The sequence below is a fragment of the Enhydra lutris genome, unplaced genomic scaffold (assembly GCF_002288905.1).
Source record: "Enhydra lutris kenyoni isolate GAN:26980312 unplaced genomic scaffold, ASM228890v2 scaffoldscaffold40, whole genome shotgun sequence".
In the NCBI taxonomy this organism is placed as follows: Eukaryota; Metazoa; Chordata; class Mammalia; order Carnivora; family Mustelidae; genus Enhydra; species Enhydra lutris.
The window spans coordinates 16,493,167-16,507,307 of record NW_019154124.1 but is presented as its reverse complement, the minus strand read 5'-3'; the positions used below and the strand labels follow the sequence as shown (position 1 = coordinate 16,507,307).

The window sequence follows — 14,141 nt, the reverse complement described above, 5'->3', positions numbered from 1 at the left end:
AAAGCAAGGAGAGCCCCTGCCATAACCAGAGGGAGGTAGGGGCTCCAGGAGAACCTGCGGCACTGGCTTCTCTCTCACTGCCCTCTGGTAATAGATTTCAGTCAAACATACGAAAATATCACGTTAAAAATGTTTCAAAGTAAAATAAAGTAGGGTCTTCCCTTGTAACCTGAGAAGCCCCTGTCTCTCAAGAATTAAAGATCCGCTGATCAGGAGGGCACAAAAGCCAGAGAGAACTGGGAAGACACTCTTGGTGCAACGAGAGACCTGGAAGAAACATCTTGATGTCGGCTGACCCTCACTACCTGCGTGACAGCAGGACGCTGGGCGTCCCAAGAGCAAGTGCCAGAAGAGGGAGGAACTGCCGAAGAGGCAGATTCGCCCATGGGGGAGGGGGGCAGCTTCTTCACAAAGCCTGGATGGAAATCAGAGAAAAGAACCACCAGATTCCATTCTAATAACTACAGCGAGAGCTGGGTAGTTTTGCTGACATTTTAAAACATACCCACACGCTGAAGGAATTGTACAGTGAGTGCCTATTCATTCTCCTCCTCGAGTCCACAAGCAATGTTTATCTGTTTCATTACCTATTGACCCATCGATCCATCTTTCTTTCGGTGACGTGCTTCAAAGGAGGCCGCAGAAATCGGTTGCTGCGGATGGAACTGCTTTGCATACCCTCTCCCCCCATCCCTACAATGAAGCCTTAACTACTGTCATGACAGTATTTGGAGACGGGATTTTTGAGAGGTAATTAGGCTGAACTGAGGTAACGACGGTGGGGCCATCACAATGGGACACGTGTCCTTCTCAGACTCTAGAAACCTCCCCCTTTCTCTCTCTGCCATAGGAGCACAGGAAGACAGGCAACTGGGTGTAAGCCAGGAGAAGGCTGGGACCCAACTGTGCCGGCTCCCGGACCTTGGACGTCCAGCCACCTGAACGAGGGTGAACAAATAAAGTCTGCTGTTTAAGCCACTCAGCCTATGGTATGTTGTCACAGTTGCCCAAGGTGACCGAAACATCAATGCACTCCACCCGAAGAAAGCAAAGGAACTGCAAGTCTAGGGAAAAAAATCAATGTCAAATAGAATTCTACGGGGATTTAGTAAATACCTTCTGTGGATCAGAATATTCACCAAGGGCAGTGCTTTCTAAACTTTACCTGATTCAATCAATAACCTGATTGGGATCCAGGTGGGGCTACAGGATTCTGCAGATCCAATAAGCTCCCAGGTGAGGCCGGTGCTGCTGGTCCCTGTAACACACTTGGAGTAGCAAGGGCTGAGGGTGAGCCCACCAATCCCAGAGAGAAAATCCGGATCACTCCAGGAGAGAGAATCCCAATGGTTAACTGGCATACTTCACACGTGTTGCCGAAATGCCCTGGGCTTCGAGGGCTGGTCTTATACCAGATCCCAGGAGCCTAGCATCTAAACATGTGTTGTGCAGACGACAGGACTGACTCGGAGGGTCTAGCTATCAAATCTCATCAGCTCTGGTATCATACCTGATTAGAAATCAAAGGAGTAAGATCAGCGAGATCTGTTTACCTGTGTACTGCTGTGTGTGGGGAGAGGGGTCCCCTGGGTCGCAACTCATAAAGGTCCCAAAGTTAAGTTCAGGCTGACGACCAGCACCCAGTTCCCCTGACATCCACAGCAAAGCTTTCCCGAAGGGCCACACTCAAGAGGACACAGCCGGTTACACTGTGCTAGGAGGAGAGGAACAGAAAGTATGACTACCCCAGCTACAAGGACCACCACTACTACCACCGGCATGGCGATGCTACTGCTTCTACTACTGCTAGTTCTTGCGTATTTAACACTTAGTACTGGAAACCGTGCTCAGTGCTTCGTGTGCCTGATGTCATTTAATCTGGGCAACCTTGTAAAATACTCTTAATTGTCCCCATTTTACAGGTAAGGAAACTGGGCCTAAGAAGAGTTAAGCACATTAGCCAAAGTCATGGAGGCAGTAAGTGGGAAAGGAATGATTTCATAGGACAGACTGACTTCAAAGCGAGCAGTAACACTCCATGAATCTTGGGTGCCTCCTCAGGGGGAAGCACCACAGGACTCCACTCCGCGCAGGGGGTGGGGGGTGACCAAGCCATGACAAGAGAATAAAGATCAAAAAGCATATGGCAAGAAGAGGATCCCCAACCCACCTCCCCCACCCCCAGCCAGTGACAACCCTTAGTGACAAGAGGTGCATTTGTTCAACACAAGCTCTGGCCGGCGGGCCGGCTTCTCACCATCACCTTATCAGGACTGAACCCCTTGCCAGTCAACTCGGCCAGGCTAAATATTTTAAGGACAGCATTTATTAAATATTTTCTCATAAGGCTAAACTAAGCACATTCTTCCCCAGAGATGTAATGGGTTTTATTCAGCTAAATATAGTTAGCTAGCTTATCACTTTCAGCAAGGTACAGATGGACTATTCTAGTTAATCATCCGGAGGAGAAAGACCCCAACAAATGATTGACAACCGCATAGGTGTTTTAATTTGTATTACAAAGGATTCCAAAATGAAATCCTCATAGGATACACTTGAGTCATATGAAAGGAGCCGAAGTGCTCATGATCAGAGGGAGAGAAAAGGAAAAGGATGACCCGTCTGTGGGGCTGGGAAGAAAAAGAAAATAAGGACAAAAAAAGACAAGGGGCCAGAAAATAATGAACAGAGAATTGCCCATCAGCTATTGCAGAAAAATTATATAAGAAAATGTGTATTCAGATTTTTTCAATGGAAAACATTAAAAAAAAATCACTGATATATGAAACTAAAGTATCCATTTATAATAAAGCAATTAGTAGCAACTGCTAGCAATTTTAAGATAAAAGTACAAACAACCCTTAATAATTATGTGAGCAATCAGAATAAAAAATAAAAATCAAACAATATGCTTTCACTAGCTCAGACAAATGTGATTAATTCTGGGGGGCTATTAAGTCTCCTTACCTCAGAATATATACTATGATCACTGCTGAAGTGAGCCAGAGATTATTCACCTCTCAGCTACAAAAATCCAGGGACTTACGCCGGCTGCAATTTTCCATCTGAGGACACCAGTTTTGGAAGGGTCAATTTGGGTAGCAGATGGACCCTATTATTATATTCTCAAAAAAGCCAGGGTAATACATAGTACTTTGTCACACACACAGGTATTTTTGTCATATCCATCTACCTTGTTTTAAATATACAGGAGGCCCTACAGACAGAGCAAAAGCAAAATATAAACTACATATCAATTACAGAAAGTCTGACCATGTTCCCACGAAGATTCTCAGAAATAAGCTAAAAAAAAACCCAACCCATATAGATGGGTGATATATGAGGAGTGGGTGCATTTGATAATTGCTTCCAAGTCAGCTGGGGAAAAGTGGCTATATCACATAAGCCAGAGTGAATGGATCAAAGACGAGGAGTAAAGTAAAAAATTAAGGGGGACCCAGAAACAGAACTGTTTGGTCAGTGATTGTAACCAACAACTGGGACTCTTGATGGACAATACTCTGTACCAGTTCGCAGATTTCACACTAAAACTGCCCCAGCCTGAGTGGGGATGGTCAGGACAATGTGGGTCACCTATTATGGATAGGACTGTGATGCTGTTCATGAAAAAGTGCCCTGGGGAACACCCCACAGGGGGAAGCCGCTGCTGACCACTGTGCCTGTGCCTCTCCAATGTGCTGGTCTCAGAGCCACCGCGGTCCTAGCAACCGTGACAGACTGCACCCTGCCTCTCCCTCCTGCACCACTTCTGCCTTCGCTTCAAAGGGAAGTGATAGGGCCTGAACCACAGGAGGGAGTTTTGTACATTTTGTTCTATCAGATTAGGCCTCAGTAACTTTATGAATTATGAGCTGTCAACTTCTTTTTCATCTGCTATAGAATATGCTTCTTAGAAATTGGGGCTATAAATAAAACAACAGATGTTTTTTGCTGGCTTCAACAGGAGCCTGGGTCATTTTTTTAAAAAAGGGGCTATAAATTAAGTGAATTAATCCAAAAGGATGTACTAGGTTTCCCCCTGTTGGTCACTTTCTGCATTATTCCAAAAGATTCACGGATCCATCTTACTCCATAAAATACTTTTTGGGGCCATTGTATATAATCTACTGAAGAAACTAGAAAGGGCTTTATAACACACTGCATCCTTTCTGTGACTTCTATTTAAAAGGGGAAAAAAAACTACTACTAGATGCCTTACCTATGCTTATTACTGGATGACACCATAAATAACCAAAAAGCCACTGTTCAGCGGCAGACAAGAGGTGAGAACATGAGTTCTAGATGCTTCTGTAAGTGACAGGTTGGGAACTTTGAGGAAAACATTTCATACCTCTGGGCCTTCACCTAACAGTGATGTGATAAGGTTTAGCTAAATAATTTTAAAATAACTTCTAGTTCTTAAATCTGTAATTGGAAGATAAAAGTCGAGGAAATCACAGGGCCAACGTAAAACCACTGAATTAAATTTCAACATGAATTACTTTATAAATAATCTTATTCTCTTCAGCCATTATGTTGTTGCATCACATAGCTGACAAAAATCACAGGAGGGCACCAAGGAGAGGGCTGGAGATGGTAGCAGGGAAAAAAAGTTACTTCAAATAAGGGTGGGGTGAGTCAGGGAAAAAAAAATCAGTTAAATGCATTAAAAGAAAGCAAAAATGGCAAAATTTAATTATATTTCATTGGGTTACCTTAACTTGTAATTTCTGACAAGGGGTGGGGAAACTTTTCTGAGGTTGGCTTTTCAACTGAGATACAAACTTTCACTTTGTCAGCATGAACACTTTCAAAAGAAGTAAAACATTCCTCCAATGTGTATCCAGATCTAAGAGAAGACAACTTACTGTGTGTTCTTAAATGTATTCCAAAGTCATGACTGCTACAAATCAAAGAATGCAATTTCTACTCAGTTTCTATAGATCACAATTTGGAGGAATGGGTGTGGAGACCAAGAAATTGAGAGCAACATATGAGTCAGGCCAAGGGAAGGGAAGGAGGGAGGGCAGTCAGTGGCCTAGATACTGCTCGAGTCACTTGGCTTACTTCCACGAGTCACGCTGACAGCCTTGGAAAGGACATCAGTCTTATTTTGCGTGTGGGAAGAACTGAGAGGTTAGGTGACTACAACAAGATCACTTGTTCAGTGCCCGGCAGAGCAGACACCAACAACCCACGTCCGTCTGAATCTAAAGGCACTGCTCTTTCCACTGCCCCTTTGATCTCTCCTACAGGTAGTTTTTTCTCCTCTTCTCAGTTTCCAATTTAAGTTGCTTGTAAATGCAGCCCCTTTTAACATTTTGGAATTTCTGACCAACACATGCTGGGTTCTAGGAGATAGGAGGGAGGGTCCGTGCAAAAGGGGCTCCCCATCTACACGGTCAGTGAATACAAATGTCTGTGATCAAACACGTAAAGGGGTTAATGAGAAGTAATGATACTCAGAGGAAAGTGCTCTGTTCCCCAAAACCTAGATCTTTGTAAGTTTATTCAATTCCTTTTGAGGGGATTAGTCTTCAGTCCTTTGGAAGGTGATACATTCTCAAACATGTGGTAGTAAGAGGCGATCCCAAATCAAACAAGATCAGAAGGAAGATACCAAAGGCTGCCCTTCACACCCGAGGCTCTCCTTACCAAGATGCTAATAATGGCTAGCGCTTACCACGATGCACTTAGTATATGACAGGTACTGTGCTAAGTTGTTTTAATGAAATTATCCCATTATGGGGCAGGTTCTATCCACAGAGTTCATCTCCATTTTACCAAGGGTAACTGAGGCTCAGAGATGCTAAGTGATTTGTCTAGGCTCACACAGCAGTACCCGTCAGAGCCAGGACTTAAAGTGACAGAGGTTTAGACATAAAGGCTGCTCCCCTCTAGGGGATCCTTATTTACTAATGGAGTGTTATCTCACTGGGTTCCTTTAGGGCACCTAGTTTCCTTAAAGACTTCATCTTTTTTTTTTTCTTTTTTTTTTTTGGTACAGCACAGTCCACTATCCTGGCAGGTGGGACCACCTAGAGCCAGACAACAAAGTTAGAAAAAGAAGAGTTCTCTAGCTCAAGAACAGATGTGGAAAGTTGAGAGCTCAAGAACAGCACCACTCTGCTCCGTGACTGGCCCATTTCTCTAGTTACTGTCTTTTTCCAATTCTGTGACATTCTACAAGATGTTGAACATACCTGCGAAGTGAGGGCAGAATGTGCCAGTCATGGTGACAACCCACCTCTCAAATCCTTGAAAAACAGTGTGATACCAACCATTTCCATGGTCCTATGTTCTACCAGATGATCATTCATTTTGGAAGAAATGACAGAGATACACATGAGTAAGAAACCCACCAGAATTGACAGAAATGGTCACCAAGCAGAATGTATATCAGAATTTCAGAGCCAAAGAGTGACTTTAGTACTCTGTAATGATGCGATCCAAATTTAAACCATACATGTTAATTTAAAATTTTCTAGTAGCCACATGATGGGTAAAAATAAATAGGAGAAAATTTAATCTTTTATTTAACCCTATTTATCCAAAATATGATCATTTCTACATATAAGCAAGATAGGAGTTATCGATGGGATAGTTTACATTCCTTATTTCCTCTTTTACGCTCCCGGCACATCTCCATTTGGATGAGCCACATTTCAACAGCATAGTGTGTGACCGTGACATGTGACCAGGGGATCTGTACTGGGCAGCACAGCTCCAGGAGACACGGCCTTCAGCTCTCCCCAGCGTGCGCGGTCTGCTGACCGCAGCTGACATAAGTGCCATTATCAGGGAGTGGCTGCCACAGTCCAGCTAGGGAGTGAGGCCATCTGCGGTCCACTTAGTTCACATCTTGACGGTATGAGCCTCAATAATGTCATTTATAAGACATTATAGTGATCATTAACATGTTCAACACTGGCTATAAGACAAATGACCATAAAAGGCGCAGAGGGACAGTGATGTCTACGGAGTCTCCTATGGGCAGAAGGAGCAGCCTGAGGCTGCTTTCCTTCTGGTAAGATGGCCCAAGGCTGTGTATTTTTTTAAAGCCCCGTACCTTCAAATTCGAAGTCTTGAATACACCCCTCTTTCCAAAACATGCCCTTTAACGAATCCATTCTTATAAAAACTTGGAAACTCTTTTTGCTCAACTGTGTTGGTAACAATATTAAGTACATTTTGGGCTTCAAAGCCCCACTATAAAGGAAGCATGACAAAGGGCTGTAGACAAGGCTAGAGCAATGGCACTGAGGTCTCGTTCATTCAATGGCATCTCTCTCCCAACACCTGCCCGTGCTCCTGCTCCCGGGTCTAAAAACTTGACTCTTTCTAAGTATGTGAAATGTGAAGCTTAAACCCAGCTCCTAACTGATGCTTCTGCGGGAAAAAAAAAAAAAAAAAAAAAAAAAAATGCATTTCACAGCTCAAATTTCTGCTTTGGACCCAGAACAAAAACTCTTTAATAAGTCAAAGCTGATTATTGTTTCCCCCAAATGTAAAATGTTTTACAAGTGGTAGAAACTAGAAGTGGGAAGCAGTTCCCAGCTCAGATTATAGGATAACATTATATAAAGCTAAAAGGTACTGAATCAAATATTATTATTTAGGTAAGGCAACAAGAATGTGGATTTATAGCAAGCTCCTCAGACCTCTGGGCTCTTTCTGGGAGAAGGCCTGAGTCTGAAGGCAGTGGCCGTCACTGTACCTGAATTTCAAAGGAGACGATTAAAAGAGCCTGCCCTTAACAAACACCTAACATCTTGAGAGAGTTTATCAAGTTGATGCGGCTTTCAACGTGTCAAGTTCAATGGTTTTAGCACTTGGCTATGCAGGTCAAACCTCGGTGTAAGGTGCTACTTGATGACGATACCCAGGAAACTGGCTCTCAGGAGGAAGTGCATGGTCGGTAACGTGTGTCCGCCAACGTGTGTCCGCCCTGCCTGCACCAAACAGCTAAAGACAGACTAATTTTGGATGTAAACCAGGGTTTCAAGAGGGGGCTCAAGATCGCCAAGAGAAAGTAAGCTTTGGAAGTTACTCACAGAATGTGTCCCAAACCCACGTCACCAGGACACAGAGGATGCGCTCAATGAATGTTGCTGACTGAATGCTCTGAGGAACGAGTCCATTTCTCCCAAACTGTTCAAGAATTCTTGGGCTAGGAGAACCACTTGAAGATGAGATTTATGACAGACTATGACCCACGTGAGATTCTTAATTAAGAGATCTTAATTAAGTTTAACGTAAATGACAGTACAATCAGTTTACAAGTACTGTGCCCTGAGTTCAAATGATATGTCTGTTTCTTTTCCCAGCCACAGGGCAGTGTTTCCCGAGCAGGCACCTAGAGCACGGGTGTTCGTCCCCGCACCTTGTGCTCTGTGCACTGCCTGACACAGGGAAGCTTTTCCATGAACAGGGGTTGGGACTTCTCTAACTCGAGTCTTTCTGGACCTTTGTTTTCTTGGACATAAACTACATGGACTGGGTTATCATTTCTAAGATCTTCTCAAATGCTCTATGAATATTGTGAATTGAACTTGCTGTCTGAAAATAACTGAGTAAAAGGGACGCCTGGGTGGCTCTATCGGTTAAGCACTGGACTCTTGACTTGGCTCAGGTCATGGTCTCAGGGGCATGAGATCAAGCCCCAAGTCAGGCTCCGCACAGGAGCCTTCGTAAGATTCTCTCTCACTCCCTCTGCCCCTTTCCTCTCACCTGTGCTTGCTCTCTCTCTCTCTCTCTCTCTCTCTCTGAAAATAAATAAATAAATAAATAAATAACTGAACAATTATATTATATATTTCTGCCAACAATACTGAATATAAGCCCTGAGGAAATTATCATTGAGATTTTAACACCCAAAAGGAATAGCCCTTTCCTTGCCTGGTACTTGAATATAATACATGAATACTTAAGAGATTACTGATGAACAAAAAAATATTAGGGCGTTGGAAATATCAAAACCTGAACAAACAAAAAAACCCAAACAACAGACTATATACAGTGAATGTTTGGAAAGGTTAATTAATCTGTTCCACAAAGAACAGCACTCTTTTGCAGGACACAGGAAAAAGCATTAGCAGAACAGAGTATTACAAATGTAGTAGGCACCTTCCCCCACTCCTCACTGATTGTCATGATCGTATTACTCCTTCTGAAAACGTTCATCAGACAGTAAACCACAAGCAGAAAGGGACCACTGTAGAATCACTGAAGGTTTCAGCCCTGTGTTAATGAGGGTTACTCTCTCATGGTTCTAGCTGCCTTTCACCAGGCTCTTCGACAGACAGGAAGAGGTGAAATCTGGGGATAGAAGGAAGTTTGTGGCTCCTCTCAATGAGGAGTCAGCCTCTATCACCCATCTGTCTCTATTTCACTGCGTTAGGAATCCCTTTACTTCTTCGTTTCATTCAAAATGCTGAAGGGTAAAGAAACAGGAAGTGGAGGTGAGCCAGGCCTACCCGGCCATGTGGCTCTCACCTCTTCTGGTTTTCCCACCTCAGACTGTGGCCCACGCAGCACCCTACCTCTGTGGTGGTACATCTCACATTAATGGCCGAAAAAGCCCCCATCAAGCACGCTGCCACTCCCTCCTGTACCCAGGCCCCGAGAAGAAGGCTCTCAACCACAGCACACGCGTGGGGGTGGGGGGGTACCGCGACCCTGGCTTGGCAGGTCACCTACCTACAGCTGGCTGGGTGAATGCAACGACCTTTGAGAAAGAGGCAGGCTTAGGCTACAGTGAGAAACAGAACACTTCTCTTGAGCATTTCCATCTTCCTTTCCCAAACCCTTCCCCCAATTTGGCCATATTCTTCTTTCTCTATCGTCTCACTTTCTTGCTAATCCTCCTCCCTGATCCATGAGATTGCTCAGTGCCTGGTGGTCTCTCTGGTCTCCCGCAGGCTCAAACACCAGCCAGTCACAGAAGGGCCTGACCAATGATCACAGTGAAATGGGAATGACCAGGGAAGTTTCATGCATTATCATACAGAAGCACAGGGTTGATTTTAAAAGGATCTCCAGGGGCACCTGGGTGGCTCAGTGGGTTAAAGCCTCTGCCTTCGACTTAGGTCATGATCCTGGAGTCCTGGGCTTGAGCCCCTCGTCGGGCTCTCTGCTCAGCAGGGAGCCTGCTTCTTCTCTCTCTCTGCCTGCCTCTCTGACTACTTGTGATCTGTCAAATAAATAATAAATAAAATCTTAAAAAAAAATAAAAGGATCTCTAGCCACATCTGTCTAATTATAGAATTCCAGGCATAATCTTCTCTGAAGACACACACCCACATATATATGGCTCTTTAGTACTTTGCTGTGAATTAGTCATCAGAATGTGTCTCATTAAAATCAAAAAACCTCTGGTCAATAGTCAATTTTGCAAAGCTGAGTGAGACCAGATGATCACTGAGGACACCAACCACGCTCACTGTGTGTACTTCAACAACAACCAACGTCATACCACAACAGTAAAATTAACAAACATCACAATAATACCTTAAATTTCTGCATTTAGATGACAAAATGCTTTTATACCTTTCCTTTTTTTTGATCCTGAAACTAGAGAGAGAGAGAGAGAGAGAGAACTGGTTAAAGAGAAAAGCAAGAAAAGGGGGTGGTCAAGGCAGAGAAAGACACAGGTTAATAAATAAATTCTGGCTGTTCACATTAAAGAACAGGAAAACATGTAGTTGGGGTCATCAACATTGCTTTGAAGGATGTTTTATTTTGAACAAACAGATACTTGGTTTTAAAAATTTCTGTGAACGCCCTTATGAATTCTGTGTCCCTCCCACTTGCAAGCAGGTGCGTTAGTGAAAAGAGAATAAAACCACACCAGAAAGGCAATTGGTTATCAAGCCTGCAAAAAGCCCATGTCTTTGTGGTTTTTAAAGATGCTATCAGCATTTTAACGTGAAATGTCTTGCAGACTAAGGTTCCAAACAATCGCCGCTTTTTGGGAATTGTGCAAAGCATAAACAGTGCTCCCCATGACAAAGGAACATTCATGAACGTGCATATTATAATCTATTACAAGAACAATTAATGAAAAGAGATACCAATTCTAGATAGAGTCGCTGTTTCACACTCACAGCCAGTGGGTTTACGTCGGCCCTCTGATTCCCTCCCAAGACGAGCAGTGAGAGCTGGGATCTGAAAACAATACTATGAAAGCAGTGAAGCCGCCATTCAAAATAAAGATGCAGCTCACACCAAGCAAGCTCAGGCATTTTCCTCAATCGCCCCCTGTCCCCTGTTCTTCATACAATTACTAACCCATTTCCCCCAAGGACTATTTCACAGAGCATGGCTTCAAATGAATGCTTGGTGCATGAGGCTCCTGAAGAAGTGGCTAACAAGTGACAATTGTTTACCACCCCCTGCTGAAGTAGATGATGTGGCTGAAGCAGAGGCTGAGCAGATAAAGATGCTATTCGCATATAGCTTGGTCAAGAATGAATACAGTCGAAGACCCTGGAGAAGCCCTGAATTCTCCATTTGTTCCCGTACAACACTAACTTTCCTTTATCAGTAAGAGTGGGTTATTTCTTCCACATCTGTCGCATGGTAAATCTTTATCGGACAAAAATTCCACAAGGACTAAAGAGTGAGTACTTTGTAAATCAGGGGATGAGACGATTCTCCTTAGGTAGTTTTAGAAAATTAGACGCTCCTAAATTTTATCACTCTCTTAAAAAATCTCAGAAGTTAAGCGTTAAGAAGCTTCTGGAGCAACCCAGTGACTAAAGCTGCAGGCCATTCCAGAGTCATTTCCCTTTAAGGATTTCTCGCCCCACCAAGTTAGCCACAGAGCAGCATCAGGTCTGTTTGTGGCATGAACCGTGGCCTGATCTGTGTCAACTAGGGACAAAGGCAAGAGGATTTCGAGGTTACCCAGTGGAAAATTTAGGAACAAGATTCCAGAACCTCAGGAAACCCTGATTTAATTTAAGATACTACTTTGCCTTGTTGAAATAAAAAACAAAAAAAGCAAGACTTTGTTCATGCAACCCATTCCCCCTTATTATATAAAGTTTTAAGACCTAAAATAAACAATTACAGATACGAACCATACCCTAGCACTTCCAAGGGTGGCTTCTCTTAAATCACATTAAAATTGCAAAAAATAAGTTACAAATGGCAACTAACGAAAACGCTTAATGGTCCATTCGGGCCAGCTCCGAGAGAAGGGACTTGACTGTATAATCCAATGAAACATCTACACATTGACTTTTAGATCTAGGATTCTTTTGTCAGCAACAAATCTCTCCTGGTCTAGCTTTCAATTAGCTGACAGCGCCACAAGAACTGGAATTCACAAAGCTATCTTCAGAAGTTTGCTCAAACACAGACTGGTCGACTGATTCGTGTAATACTCAAGCATGCAGGCTCACATTTATTTCCCACATTTAAGACCAAAATGACAAACACAAATCACTCAAGACTCTGGAAAGGTTGTAAAAATACAAAAACCAAAAAAAAAAAAAAAAAAAAAAAAAAAAAAAAGGTGGGGGGGGGGGTTTCATGGGAAGATACAATGTAGATATTTAATAGCTCCTGGAATGGATATAGATGGGTTTACAGTTCATTGTTTTCAGTAATCCCTCTGACTAAATCAACTTTCCACCTGCTTAGTCCAGTGCTGAGAGAACACGACAACACTGAAGTATGTATGAAGCATGCATTTCATTTACCATAAAGAGCTCTAATAAGGGAAATGTGTGCAGCTGGAACTAACTTGTACCACATTTCACCAATCTCCCATCTCATGGTAGATATTTGCAAACACCTCTCTAAGTCCCAGCTGTTTTCAGTTAATAGCTAATGTGGAGAGAATCTTGCCTAACTTTCTGGACTATCATTTTATTAAAAAGAGGATTCTGAACCTTTTTTTTTTTTTTAAATAAGGACTAGATCCATTTATTTTCAAGTCAAATATATGACCCAAAGATAAATTTAAGGTTAGCGCTTTTAAAAACAGTAATATTTCACATTGAATGTGCTCCTGAAGCCAGAGGAAATGTTCTTTCCTTTCCTAAAATTTCTAGCCAAGTCCTAACAAACTCAGTTTCTTCCCAAGAATATTTGTTTTCTATTTCTCCGAGTCTAGTTTAAAAGGGCTGGAACCTTTCACAAGACAGAATTATTCCATTTGCTGGCTGGCTCTTTCTCTGAGTCCAGCTCCGATCCTACGGGACACATAAATCCTCATCTGAGATGTAGGGTAAGTGTCAAGAAACATACTTGGAAACTGGGAAACCACAGTTCAAAGCACAAACACAAAGACAGAAGTGAAGACCCACTTTAAATGAAAGCTCTAACAAGCAGAAATACCGCTGACCATTAATTCTTTAGTAAAAAAAATCAAAAACATTCAAGGAAAAACCATACATATTATTACTAACTTAGGGGGAAAGACATTAATGCGGATGATAGTTCATACCGCCAGGAAGCAGGGACAAGGTCAGTAAACTCACATTTACCCTGAATGACTTAAGCCAGACATACAGTTCATTTCCCTCATCAAATACTGTGTCAGATGGCATCTGGAAAAAAAACAAGACTAGGAGCAGCACAAAGGTGGGGGCTCAGCTGCAAAAAGGTGGACAGCAGGACATGGCCGGTTTCAGTGGCGCAGTGCTGCACGGACCGCGGCTACTGGATGGCAGCGGGGTGTCACCCAGGTAAGGTGCTGGACGCAGGGCAGTCCTGCCCCAGGACTCCATGCTCAGGGGAAATAAAAAAGTAGTTCCTCTCTCGCAAAAAAGGCCGGGGACCTCTGGCCTAGGGATATGCAAACTGTCATTCTGATCATCACCCAGTGCCTTTGTCAGAGTATGGACACCGGGACTGAAACAAATTAAAACTTCTACATGACTTCTAGGATTCTTAAATTCAGAGCGCGTGTGTGTGCACGTGCGCGCACACACACACACACACACACACACTTCCTCCCTCCGTTTACTACTGAAACATTATCATCCCAAGCCCAGTACAGCAAATTGAAACCACATTTTATTCTACTTTTTCTTGTTAACTTGATGGCTTCACCACACTTTTAAGTGCTACACTCTCTCCTCCCTCTTCCTTGGCATTTGATGCTTGCTTTTTTTTTTTTTTTTTTTTTT

The 14,141-nt window shown here is 43.1% G+C and overlaps 1 protein-coding gene across 2 annotated transcripts in view; it reads right to left on the bottom strand.

Annotated features, from left to right (window-relative positions):
* Positions 1 to 14,141, bottom strand: part of LOC111155224 (phosphoinositide-3-kinase regulatory subunit 1) — an 86,018-nt gene that overhangs the window by 35,313 nt on the left and 36,564 nt on the right. The gene's annotated exons all lie outside the window — the stretch shown is intronic.